The following is a 12,384-nucleotide window of genomic DNA, read 5'->3' as shown; positions in this document are numbered from 1 at the left end:
TGTGAAAACCCGTCAAAAAACACCAATAACCCTGCTAAAACCCTTAAAAACAATGAAAAACCGTCGAAAAACACCAATAATCTTGATAAAACGCTTAAAAACAGTGAAAAACCGTCGAAAAACACTAATAACCCTGCTAAAACGCTTAAAAACAGTGAAAAATGGTCAAAAAACAGCAATAACCCTGCTAAAACGCTCAAAAACAGTGAAAAATCGTCAAAAAACACCAATAACCCTGCTAAAACGCTTAAAAACAGTGAAAAACAGTCAAAAAACACCAATAACCCCGTCAAAAAACACCAATAACCCTGCTAAAACGCCTAAAAACAGTGAAAAACCGTCAAAAAACACCAATAACCCTGCTAAAACGCTTAAAAACAGTGAAAAATCGTCAAAAAACACCAATAACCCTGCTAAAACGCTTAAAAACAGTGAAAAACCGTCAAAAAACACCAATAACCCTGCTAAAACGCTTAAAAACAGTGAAAAACCGTCAAAAAACACCAATAACCCTGCTAAAACGTTTAAAAACAGTGAAAAACCGTCAAAAAACACCAATAACCCTGCTAAAACGCTTAAAAACCGTGAAAAACCGTAAAAAAACACCAATAACCCTGCTAAAACGCCTAAAAACAGTGAAAACCCGTCAAAAAACACAAATAACCCTGCTTAAACGCTTAAAAACAGTGAAAAACCGTCGAAAAACACCAATAACCCTGCTAAAACGCTTAAAAAAAGTGAAAAACCGTCAAAAAACACCAATAACCCTGCTAAAACGCTTAAAAACAGTGAAAAACCGTCAAAAAACACCAATAACCCTGCTAAAACGCTTAAAAACAGTGAAAAACCGTCGAAAAACACCAATAACCCTGCTAAAACGCTTAAAAACAGTGAAAAACCGTCAAAAAACACCAATAACCCTGCTAAAACGCTTAAAAACAGTGAAAAACCGTCGAAAAACACCAATAACCCTGCTAAAACGCTCAAAAACAGTGAAAAACCGTCGAAAAACACCAATAACCCTGCTAAAACGCTTAAAAACAGTGAAAAACCGTCAAAAAACATCAATAACCCTGCTAAAACCCTTAAAAACAGTGAAAAACCGTCGAAAACTCCAATAATCCTGATAAAACGCTTAGAAAAAGTGAAAAACCGTCGAAAAACACCAATAACCCTGCTAAAACGCTTAAAAACAGTGAAAAAACGTCAAAAAACACAAATAACCCTGCTAAAACGCTCAAAAACTGTGAAAAACCGTCAAAAAACACCAATAACCCTGCTAAAACGCTTAAAAACAGTGAAAAATCGTCAAAAAACACCAATAACCCCGTCAAAAAACACCAATAACCCTGCTAAAACGCCTAAAAACAGTGAAAAACCGTCAAAAACCACCAATAACCCTGCTAAAACGCTTAAAAACAGTGAAAAATCGTCAAAAAACACCAATAACCCTGCTAAAACGCTTAAAAACAGTGAAAAACCGTCAAAAAACACCAATAACCCTGCTAAAACGCTTAAAAACAGTGAAAAACCGTCAAAAAACACCAATAACCCTGATAAAACGCTTCAAAACAGTGAAAAACCGTCAAAAACACCAATAACCCTGCTAAAACGCTTAAAAACAGTGAAAAACCGTCAAAAAACACCAATAACCCTGCTAAAACGCTTAAAAACAGTGAAAAGCCGTCAAAAAACACCAATAACCCTGCTAAAACGCTTAAAAACAGTGAAAAACCGTCGAAAACACCAATAACCCTGCTAAAACCCTTAACCCTTTGATTTCTGCCAATTGTGACGTAATGTGATTACTCAAATGATGAGTAGCGCGACAACTCTTAATTGTTGCGGTGCAATGCATCTCATCTATTCGTCTGGCTCACCAGTCGATATATAGTTGTGTTAACTTGTATTGGTTAAGTTGTGCCGCTGTTCTCAATAAATGTAGTTCAGCTGTATACGAGTTTCTATTCTGAGCAGATAGCAATTAAGCAACGAAACATGGTGTCAGAAGTGGTTCTATTCCTTGTGGAATAGCGAGAATACGAATTACGCCTGAAATTACTCATCTGCAGACTTCAGATAGAAAATGAATCTTCCTACTCCAGCGCCCTTGAATGTTAAAAGTGGCAGTTTATCTCAAAATTGGAAGATATTTAAAAGGGCATGGGACTACTATGAAATTGCCTGCAAGTTAGACAAAGAATCCAATATTCTGCGTACTGCAACTCTGCTGACTATAATTGGCGCTGATGCGGTTGAAATATATGATGGATTTAAATATGATTCTGAGGAAGACAAGAAAGATATCAACAAAAGGTAGGTTCTAGTTTAATCATAGAGGGCAATTGCCTGGTGAACATTTTGACACATTTTTGTCAAGTCTGAGATCTTTGGCAAAAACCTGTAATTTCGGAGCGTTGGAAGATAGTCTGATACGAGACCGAATAATTGAATGAGTACCCGATAATGACCTTAGACGAAGATTGTTACAAGAACGAAATTTAACTCTGGCAAAGTGTATTGATCGCTGTCGAGCTCATGAGTCGACAATGATTCGCCTGGAAACAATGAAGTCATCGATGGAGACTGTCAACGCAACTGAAAGCAATCAAACAAAGAAGACCCAACTGAAGCCTGTGACTGAAAGTGCTAATGAGAGCAAACTCAATATTCGAGAGTGTAAATTTTGTGGTAGAAAGCACATTTTTGGTAGAAATTATTGTCCAGCGTGGGGTAAAGTTTGCAACAGATGCAATATGAAAAATCACTTTGCAGTGAAATGTCGACTGAGAACTAAATATAACCATGGGAACGATGGCCCAAATGCTGAATGTGTTGATACTTATCATAAAAATGACATTGTTATGTGTGAAAAAATCTATACCAATAGCAGTACCAATTTATCTCATAAGAAGTTGTTCACTCAATTATTGTTGAATAATTTTAGGATCAATTTTCAAATTGATTGTGGGGCAACTGTTAATGTTATTTCGAAAAGCCACTATATTAAAGCCAGCAACGACTATAAATTAATTAAACTAGTACCTACATCCGCTAAATTATCAATGTATAACAAGACGTTAATCTTGCCGTTGGGGAAGATTTCTTTACCGGTTTATAACCCGAAAAATGGTATATCTTATTTTCTAGATTTTATGGTTATAAAACAACCTTTAGTACCATTATTGGGATTTGGGGCGATTCAAGAACTGAATTTAGTTACTGTCAATTATGAAAATATCTTTTGTACCATTTCCAAATCATGTAATTTTGAAAAATTTTCCAAGATGTCGCTCAGCCAAATTTTTGCCGAGTTTGCTGATATATTTACTGGCACGGGCAAACTTGAAGGAAAATTGAAACTGGAAGTTGATAATACGGTTACTCCATTTCAAATGCCAGTGCAAAAAGTAATATTATCACTTCAAAGCAAGGTTAAGAATGAACTGGACAGATTGGTGAATGAGGGTATTATAGCCCCTGTAGATTGTCATACGCCATGGATTTCAAATTTGATTATAGTATCAAAGAAATCGGGAAGTATTCGTTTATGCCTTGACCCAAAGCCTTTGAATAAGGCTCTTAAACGAAACAATCATCCAATGTCTACTATTGACGATGTATTGCCTCACTTGCACAAGGCAAAAGTATTCACCATTGCCGATGTTAAAAATGGTTTTTGGCATATTGAACTCGATGTTAAAAGTAGTTATCTGACAACATTTGGTACTCCATGGGGTCGCTATAGGTGGCGGAGAATGGCATTCGGACTTAAACCATTAAGAGCAAAGTTCAGACGGCGCACAAACTCTTCAGGGGACGGTTTAAGTCCGAATGCCATTCTCCGCCACCTATAGCGACCCCATGGAGTACCAAATGGTCCCCTGAAGAGTTTGTGCGCCGTCTGAACTTTGCTCTTAATGGTTTAAGTGGAGTTATGCCAGTTACCGATGATATCTTGATATATGGTGTGGGTGATACCATAGAAGAGGCAACGCTCGATAACAAGAAAAAATTTTATGATCTTCTACAAAGATGTAGAGAGAAGGGTATTAAATTGAACAAAGATAAATTACAATATATGAAAACAGAAGTTGCTTACTTGGGTCACGTTATCAGCAAAGACGGTTTAAAACCAGATTTGGCAAAATGGAAGGTATCAGAGATATGCCTCATCCGACTGATAAACAAGGGGTGCAAAGTATTTTGGCTACTGCAAATTTTCTACAGCGATTTGCTCCGAAATTATCTCAAATTAGTGCACCAATCAGAGAACTTCTTAGAAAAGATAATGAGTTCGTATGGGACAAAAAAAAACATGGTACATGTTTCAATACAATGAAAGAGACTCTGATGAAATCTCCTATTTTGCAATATTATGATGAGAAAGCCCCTATTGTCCTACAATGTGATGCTTCTTCAAAGGGCTTGGGAGCTTGCTTGATGCAAAATGACCACCCTGTTGCTTATGCTTCACGTGCTCTGACATCTACTGAGTGCAATTATGCCCAAATAGAAAAAGAACTTTTGGCGATTTTGTTTGGCATGAAAAAATTTGAACACTATGTGTATGGAAGGACTGTACGAGTTGACTCTGATCACAAACCACTCGAAACTATTACTAAAAAGCCATTAGTAGATGCACCAAAACGACTACAAAGAATGCTTCTTCAATTACAGAAATATGACTTTGTGGTTAATTATAAAAAAGGTGCAATTATGTTCATTGCCGATACCCTGAGCCGAGCATATATTGATAAAAGTACTGACACGATTGGTAAAGGTGTTATATTTCATCTGTCACTGGCTAATGAAATTGAAGAAATTGATATGTTAAAAGATATTCCAGTGTTGGACAAAACAATGCATGTTTTACAAAAATCTACAGAGAAAGATTCGACAATGCAAACTCTTAGAGCCATCATTGAAGATGGATGGCCGATTACCAAGAAACAGCTTCCACGGTCCATGCAAGAATATTTCAATTTTAGAGAACACCTCACTGTTCAAAATGGGATTATTTTGAAAGGATGTCGTATTGTGGTACCAGAATCTGCCAAACAATATGTTCTGCAGCGCATACACGCAAGTCACATTGGGATACAGGCTTGCATTCGTAGAGCAAGAGAGGTTCTGTTCTGGCCAAAAATGGCCAGTGACATACATGATTATGTCTCGTCATGCACTACTTGTCGAGTGTTTCAACCTAATCAACAAAAAGAGCCGATATTTCACCATGAGATTCCTTCTCGACCATGGCAAAAGATTGCGTCCGATTTATGTGAATTGCAGGGCAGAAACTATCTGGTAACAGTAGATTTTTACTCCAATTTTTGCGAAGTTGACAGACTTCATACGACCACATCTGCAGAAGTTATCAAAGCATTAAAACAACACATGGCTAGACACGGCTTACCAGAAAAACTGATTTCTGACAACGCTCCTCAATATAGTAGCGAAGAATTTAGAAAATTTGCTGAAGATTATGAATTTCAGCATGTTACAAGCTCTCCTACATATAGCCAAAGCAATGGTAAAGCAGAGTCCGCCGTTAAACAAATGAAGAGCATAATGATAAAAGCTATTGAGAGTAAGAGTGATGTATTTCTTGCATTGCTCGATTGGCGTAACACTCCGAGTGAAGGAATCCCAGGATCACCAGCACAAAGGTTATTTGGAAGACGCACAAGAACTCTGCTTCCAACATCAAAATCTCTTCTCCGCCCGAAAATTGTTACGAATATCGAACCACATTTAAAGAAGCGTAAAGAAATCCAAGCTAAATATTACAACAGGGGAACGAGAGAGCTGATGAAATTGTACCCGGGTCAGTTGGTCAGAATGAAGCCGGACCGTGGGAAAGGATGGCGCAAAGGTAGAATTGAACGACAAGTTGACATCAGATCGTATATGATCCGAACTGAAGATGGTGGTCTTTATCGAAGAAATCGAAGGCATTTGAGGCATACAAGAGAACCTGATGAGTTCCAACCCTTTACAAAGAATTATGATTACGATTGTAGTATTTCTGATCCATACACATCTTCCTATAACAATGGTGGTATGAAAACACATGACCCAATTATTAATGATAATATTCCCGATAGCAGTGTTTTAGTTAATCCTAGTATATCTGATCAAAAAGAAAGTAGATCAAGCCCCCCTCTTCGCAGATCTACACGCACTGTTAAAATACCTGATAGATATGGGTATTGATTAATGATGTTTTATTTTATTGTACATTTATTAATGCTATTTGTATTAATATGCTATTACTTGTTTGACGAGAAGATGTGACGTAATGTGACAAATGATGAGTAGCGCGACAACTCTTAATTGTTGCGGTGCAATGCATCTCATCTATTCGTCTGGCTCACCAGTCGATATATAGTTGTGTTAACTTGTAGACGTTGTTTATGACCGCTGTTTAAGTTGTATTATTTAAGTTGTGCCGCTGTTCTCAATAAATGTAGTTCAGCTGTATACGAGTTTCTATTCTGAGCAGATAGCAATTAAGCAACGAAACATCAATCTCCTCTTCTCTGAAAATATTTGAGTTGATTTTTATCCTCCATAATTTTCAAGTAATGTGGGTAAATGTGCGGACGTTGCCTGTATCGCTTTATATCTGAATTAAAAGAACAAAATTTGAATGCTTTGTAACATCCATTATGACGTCATAAAATAGAATGAGGATGCATTTTAAAACTAATAAAAGCCTAGCCCTGAATAATAAAAAAGTTGATTGTTGTAAACTGCTTTTGTGACTTTGGTCAGACAAAAAATTACAGAAATACATTTGTGTAAGCGTGCAGCAGGACTTTCGAATTGCTCATTAAAAAAGAACTGGCGTTTAGTTGCTGTGCTATTGTCACTTTTCAAAATCTTGAAATTGCAACATGCAGAAATAAATAATTTATATTGTAATAGAACCGATTCGCACAAAACTGATGATAGCTGTAAACTCGAAATAGGCAGTGGAATATTTATAACTGTTGCCCACAACTTCAAGAACATACAACTTACTTTGACTAAAGCAACATAATGCTGGTTTACTCATTAATTTCCCTGTAACCAACGGTTGTGACTTTTCCGGTTTCAAATCGAAACCACTGAGAAGTAACTAGGTAGAAGCAGATAGAAAGATGTAGAGTATGCACAAATATTGCATTTGCTAGAGTCCTGAAGAATCGGCTAATACGAAAGGAAGATTTGAAGATCACATAGCCAGTATTTGAGAAGTCACAGAAAGCTGAAGTCACATTATTTATTATCCCCACATTTTGTTGCTATTATCATTCTCGTTGAAGGAATTTCTTGGAATCCAAACGCGTCAAAAAATAAAGTCCACTCACACCACTGTGCGACGATCTGAAAGACTTGAATGCCCTTTAATTTTGATAAATAGATTAGAACCGTCTTTGCCACTTGATTTGTTCTTCAAGCACATGAATACAGAAGAGGAATACATACATGTTCAGTGATTACATGATTTATTTTGTCATCGCTTGACAAACGAATATCTTCCCCAATTACAGTGCCGACTCAAGATTAAACGCAACTTTGAAGTTGGAGATCTTGTCACCCTGATGATCAAGGAGTGAAAAGTGAAAGTGTGCATATCCAATTCTACTTATATGCGCGACATAATGAAGCTCTGTCGCATTACACAATGGTATGTTGTGAGTTTGTTGATTAATTATGATAATTGGTAAATTAGAAGCGCAATGGTTGGATGTCTTGTCTCAGTCTAGCGCAGTATTCAGTGTGAATCAGTGTTTACAGGTTCTGTATTGTTGAATGCGGAGAAATAAGATTAGAAAAGCCGATACTCGCATTCACTGAATGCCTGTGCAATTAGAATTTTTTACATTATAAAAAATAAGGAACGGGTAGATATGATTGACAATCTTCTAAATACATGGTATGTGGCCCCAAGTAATAACATTTGATCCCAAACCAACGCTGTGATTTATATATATGAAGATGTTATCACTTGTCTTAGTGAATGGGATGGAGCAAGATTCGAATTTAAATTTACATGCGTGTCGAATCCACAGATTTTCTGGAATCGTATTAAAAATCGATTTCTCTGCATCTTTCACCGAGGCATTATTCATTTACGTTCCTACTAATTGCAGCATCCGTAATATAAGATCTACCCTAGGGTGGTCCAAGGTTGCGAGGTTGGTGGGACGCAAAAACTTTGACGATGTCTCGCGGGCCACAGTAGAAGAAAACCCAAAAGTGATAAAACATCGCGAGTTTACCCATTTACTTCTTGAGAAGTATCGTCGAATTTTTGGCATCTTTCCCCATGTTTGATTTTTTAATGTCGCTTAAAATTATATTCGTCCGTGGTAGATATTACTTGGAAACACACCAAACACTGTCATTGAACGTTGTTGTGAAGAAGGAAATACGTTTCTACTTTCTTGGTAACTTTTTCTGCACTTATTGTATGATGAATTCATTTATTTGACTAATTTTACGTTTCTACTTTCTTGGTAACTTTTTCTGCACTTATTGTATGATGAATTCATTTATTTGACTAATTTTATTACTTTTAGCGTGACAAGGTCTGGTGGTAACGTCAACGAAAAACAGAACAACCACTAAGTCTGGTCTGCGTTTCGACATTGCTGTCACATGGCCAACGCTTGAAAATAGAGAAGTGTTCTTACTAAAATAAAAGCTCAAAACGTCTCTCAAATTGAGAACTTACTCAAGGCGAGAATAATGTACGAAGTTTAGATTAAAGCGCGATTCATCTCATCGGCTTGGTCATGTCTGCACAAGACAATTCATTGTCCTTATATCGATCATTTCCATCCTGGCATAGTCATGACGTTTATAGATACAACATTGAAATTCCGCGATTTTACCAAACATCAATCTCGACATCGGGATTAGGAAAAAGGCCAATCCCAGTTGGAATAGTTTAAAAATAACTCAAAAATATTCTGCCACGCTAAAATTGTTCTGCGGGGCGCAAGGAATGTGTTCTCGGGCCGCGGTGTGAACCACCCTGATCTACCCTATAAAGCTCGGTAAAAGCAATGCCTAATCATACATAATCAGTTAACCGCTATCTTGAAATTCATACTAACATACATTCCTAAATCATCAAAGGTTATTACTGTTCCACCCGAAAATAGGCCAGGGCAAATTTGACGTTTTACGTACACTACGAAGACGCGTCTGACGCATTACACAATGGTATGTTGTGAGTTTGTTGATTAATTATGATAATTGGTAAATTAGAAGCGCAATGGTTGGATGTCTTGTCTCAGTCTAGCGCAGTATTCAGTGTGAATCAGTGTTTACAGGTTCTGTATTGTTGGTAGTACTCGCTATGTATCTGTTGGAAATGACAATTTGAGAGTTTACAAATTCTTGTAAGAATTGATGTTCTCAAGTCTAATAAAAATATAATGTAGGGCAGTATTACAGTCAACTTAGCGCAGTATATACTATTGAATTTTGTATGTTTTTAATCTATATCGTTCTGATTGATTTCAAATGCTGAAAGTTGTGATATTATAATACAGAAAAAAATTGGGTTGTCTTGCCGTATAAAATATTTAGTTTATGTTCATTGTTTTCGGCAGATGCCATGATCCTGATTTCATTCCCAGTTCCATCGTGTTGACTGTTTTGAACAAACTACACAGATTTTTAGTTGAATTTCATTGGGACATAGCACTTTACGGCACAGATAATATGCTGTAACCCCTTGCTCTCTAATATCAAACACTAGTAACTGGTTCAGAAACAAATCGTTTTGTTCGTGACAAGACTTGTTTATTGGGGGTGCGTTGTCGAAGATCTTCAACCACTAATATTTAGCTACGAATGTAAACTTTTTCTTTTCTTTTGAAAAGCCGAGAACATTTGAAAAATATATTGCATTTTAAGAATATCCTAACGTCAAAGCCAGGAGAACGAGCATGTGTTCAAGTATTCAAAATGAAATGAAAAATACCTATTGCTTCAATTATCACCCTTCCGAAATTTACAAAACCATCTACACAGAAAGCTGAATCTCTCACTAACCTTTTGATTTCTGGTTTTCTTCTCTCTAAAGGTATTTGAGTTTTAAGTCAATTTCTTATGCTCCACATTTTCAGGAATGTTTGTAAATGAGCGTTCTTGGCCTGAAACGCTTGTTTTCTGAATAAAGGTCCACAATTCATATGTTTTGTTATATTCATTATGACATCTTACAAAACCTCTGTCTTAGCAGTTAAAGGTGGATAAAGACGCCAACACGGCAAAATTATACCCGCATATAGAATATATATCTAGAAGAAAACGAAGTATCATAACAAAACAGATAATGTTTAAATTTTAGTACCATATTTCAGATAGGCTGAAGTATGTTTCGTGATTATGGCGTGATTGTTTCGGCCATCCACATAAAAATGTCGGTTCTTTTAATCACGCGTGTATCAAGTCTTGCGATCTGGTAGATATCGATGTTTAATTTGTTTTAATTTATAGCGGAACTGCGCGTTCTGTTTGACAAATTCGAGAACTACTGTGCGATTATTGTCGACGAGACGCCAGGGAAATTATAGAAATTAATTTGAAATCCCCGTCTCCAAATTAACTTTATTTTGATTATTATATTTCGCGTCGTCTTTGATCTTCCTTATCGTCACTTTAAAATGAAAAAGTAAACAATATCTTTGCTACTGGCCTCGGGATTCGTTGTATTTTCCTGTCACATCCATGTTTTTGCATTAAATATACCTCATGAAATGCCGTCACTGCGGATCGGTGAAAATTTCTGATAAGATTGACTCAATGTTACTTCATTAAGAACTTGTATTAATGTTTCCAATTTTACAAAACGACCAACTGAATAATTAAAAATCATGCAACATTAGGGCGACATTATGCTCATCGAGGAATTGAAATAATATCATATCCACTAGAAATAAATAAAAATATTATACCGCAAATATAACACTCAATTCTGACGCCATTGTCCGTTAGCCAGAAGTGTATGCTGATTCTCGTGTCTCGTACGATGTGCTGTCCAAGCGTTTAATTCGGCGACGTACAAACGACGTGCCGTGTCCAGTCCACGTGTTGTGTTAACAGATATTAGAACAGTAAACTGTTATTCTAATATTCGATAGGATATTCGAATATTTTCCCCAACTCGAACTAAACTGAAACTTATAACCACGCGGACTGCCGACAAAGGCACCCCCATGAATATTCACAGGAAGTCATCCATCAATGAGGCAGAATCCTGACGCGGGTCGAGTAGGGTCCAAAACTAGTGTAAATTTACAAATTCTTGTAAGAACTGAGGTTTTCAAGTGTAAGACAAATATAATTCAGGGCAGTATTACAGTTAAACTAACATCCGAGCATATTTCGTTTGGTTGTGTTACTTGTAGAGCCAGGACATAACTTATGTATATACTAAATTAGGTTTTGTATGTGTTTTTTCTTTATCGTGCTGATGGATTTGAAATATAGAGAGTTGTGTATATAGAAAATATATTGAGTTGTCTATCCGTATGAAATATTGAGTTTTCGTTTATTGTTTTCAGCCGATGCCATGTTCCTGATTCTATTCCATGTTCCACCGTGTCGACTGTTTTTGTTTTGTACAAACTACACAGATTATTAGTTGAATTTCATTGGGACATAGCACTACTTTAAGGCACAGATAATATGCTGGTTCCCCTTGCTCTCTAATATCAAACACTAGTAACTGGTTCAGAAACAAATCGTTTAGTTCGTGACAGGACTTGTTTATTGAGGGCGCGTTTTCGAAGATCTCTCACCACTAATAATTAGCTACGAATGTAAATTTTTCTTCTTCTCGGAAACATTTTTAAAATATTGCATTTGAAGAATATCTTAACGTGAAAACCAGAAGAATGAGCATGTGTTCAGGTATTCAAAATTAAATGAAACCTTACTAATGTTTCTAGAGAAAGATCAAAAGCTTCCTTCATCATCCTTCCGAAAGTTACAAAACCATATACTCTGAAAGCTAAACTCACATCTTTCATTAAACTTTTGATTTCTGGTTTTCTTCTCGCTAAAGGTATTTTAGTTTTGAGTCGATTTTTCAAGCTCCACATATTTAAGAAATATTTCCAAATGAGCGTTCTTGGCCTGAATCGCTTGTTATCTGAATAAAAAAACACAATTCATAGGTTTTGTTGTAATCATCATGCAAAATTTATATATTAGCAGTTGAAGGTGGTTAAAGACGCTAAAAATGGCAAAATTATGACCGCATAAAGAATATATGTCTAAAAGAAAACGAAGTATAATAAAAAACAGATAAGTTTAGGGCTGCCCAACCCGCGGGCCGCGTTCATAAGCAATGAGTCCATGAGCAAACATTTTTTA

This window comes from Styela clava, unplaced genomic scaffold (assembly GCF_964204865.1).
Source record: "Styela clava unplaced genomic scaffold, kaStyClav1.hap1.2 HAP1_SCAFFOLD_25, whole genome shotgun sequence".
Classification (NCBI taxonomy): domain Eukaryota; kingdom Metazoa; phylum Chordata; class Ascidiacea; order Stolidobranchia; family Styelidae; genus Styela; species Styela clava.
The sequence above is the reverse complement of the archived record's forward strand: the minus strand, read 5'-3'. Positions refer to the sequence as shown.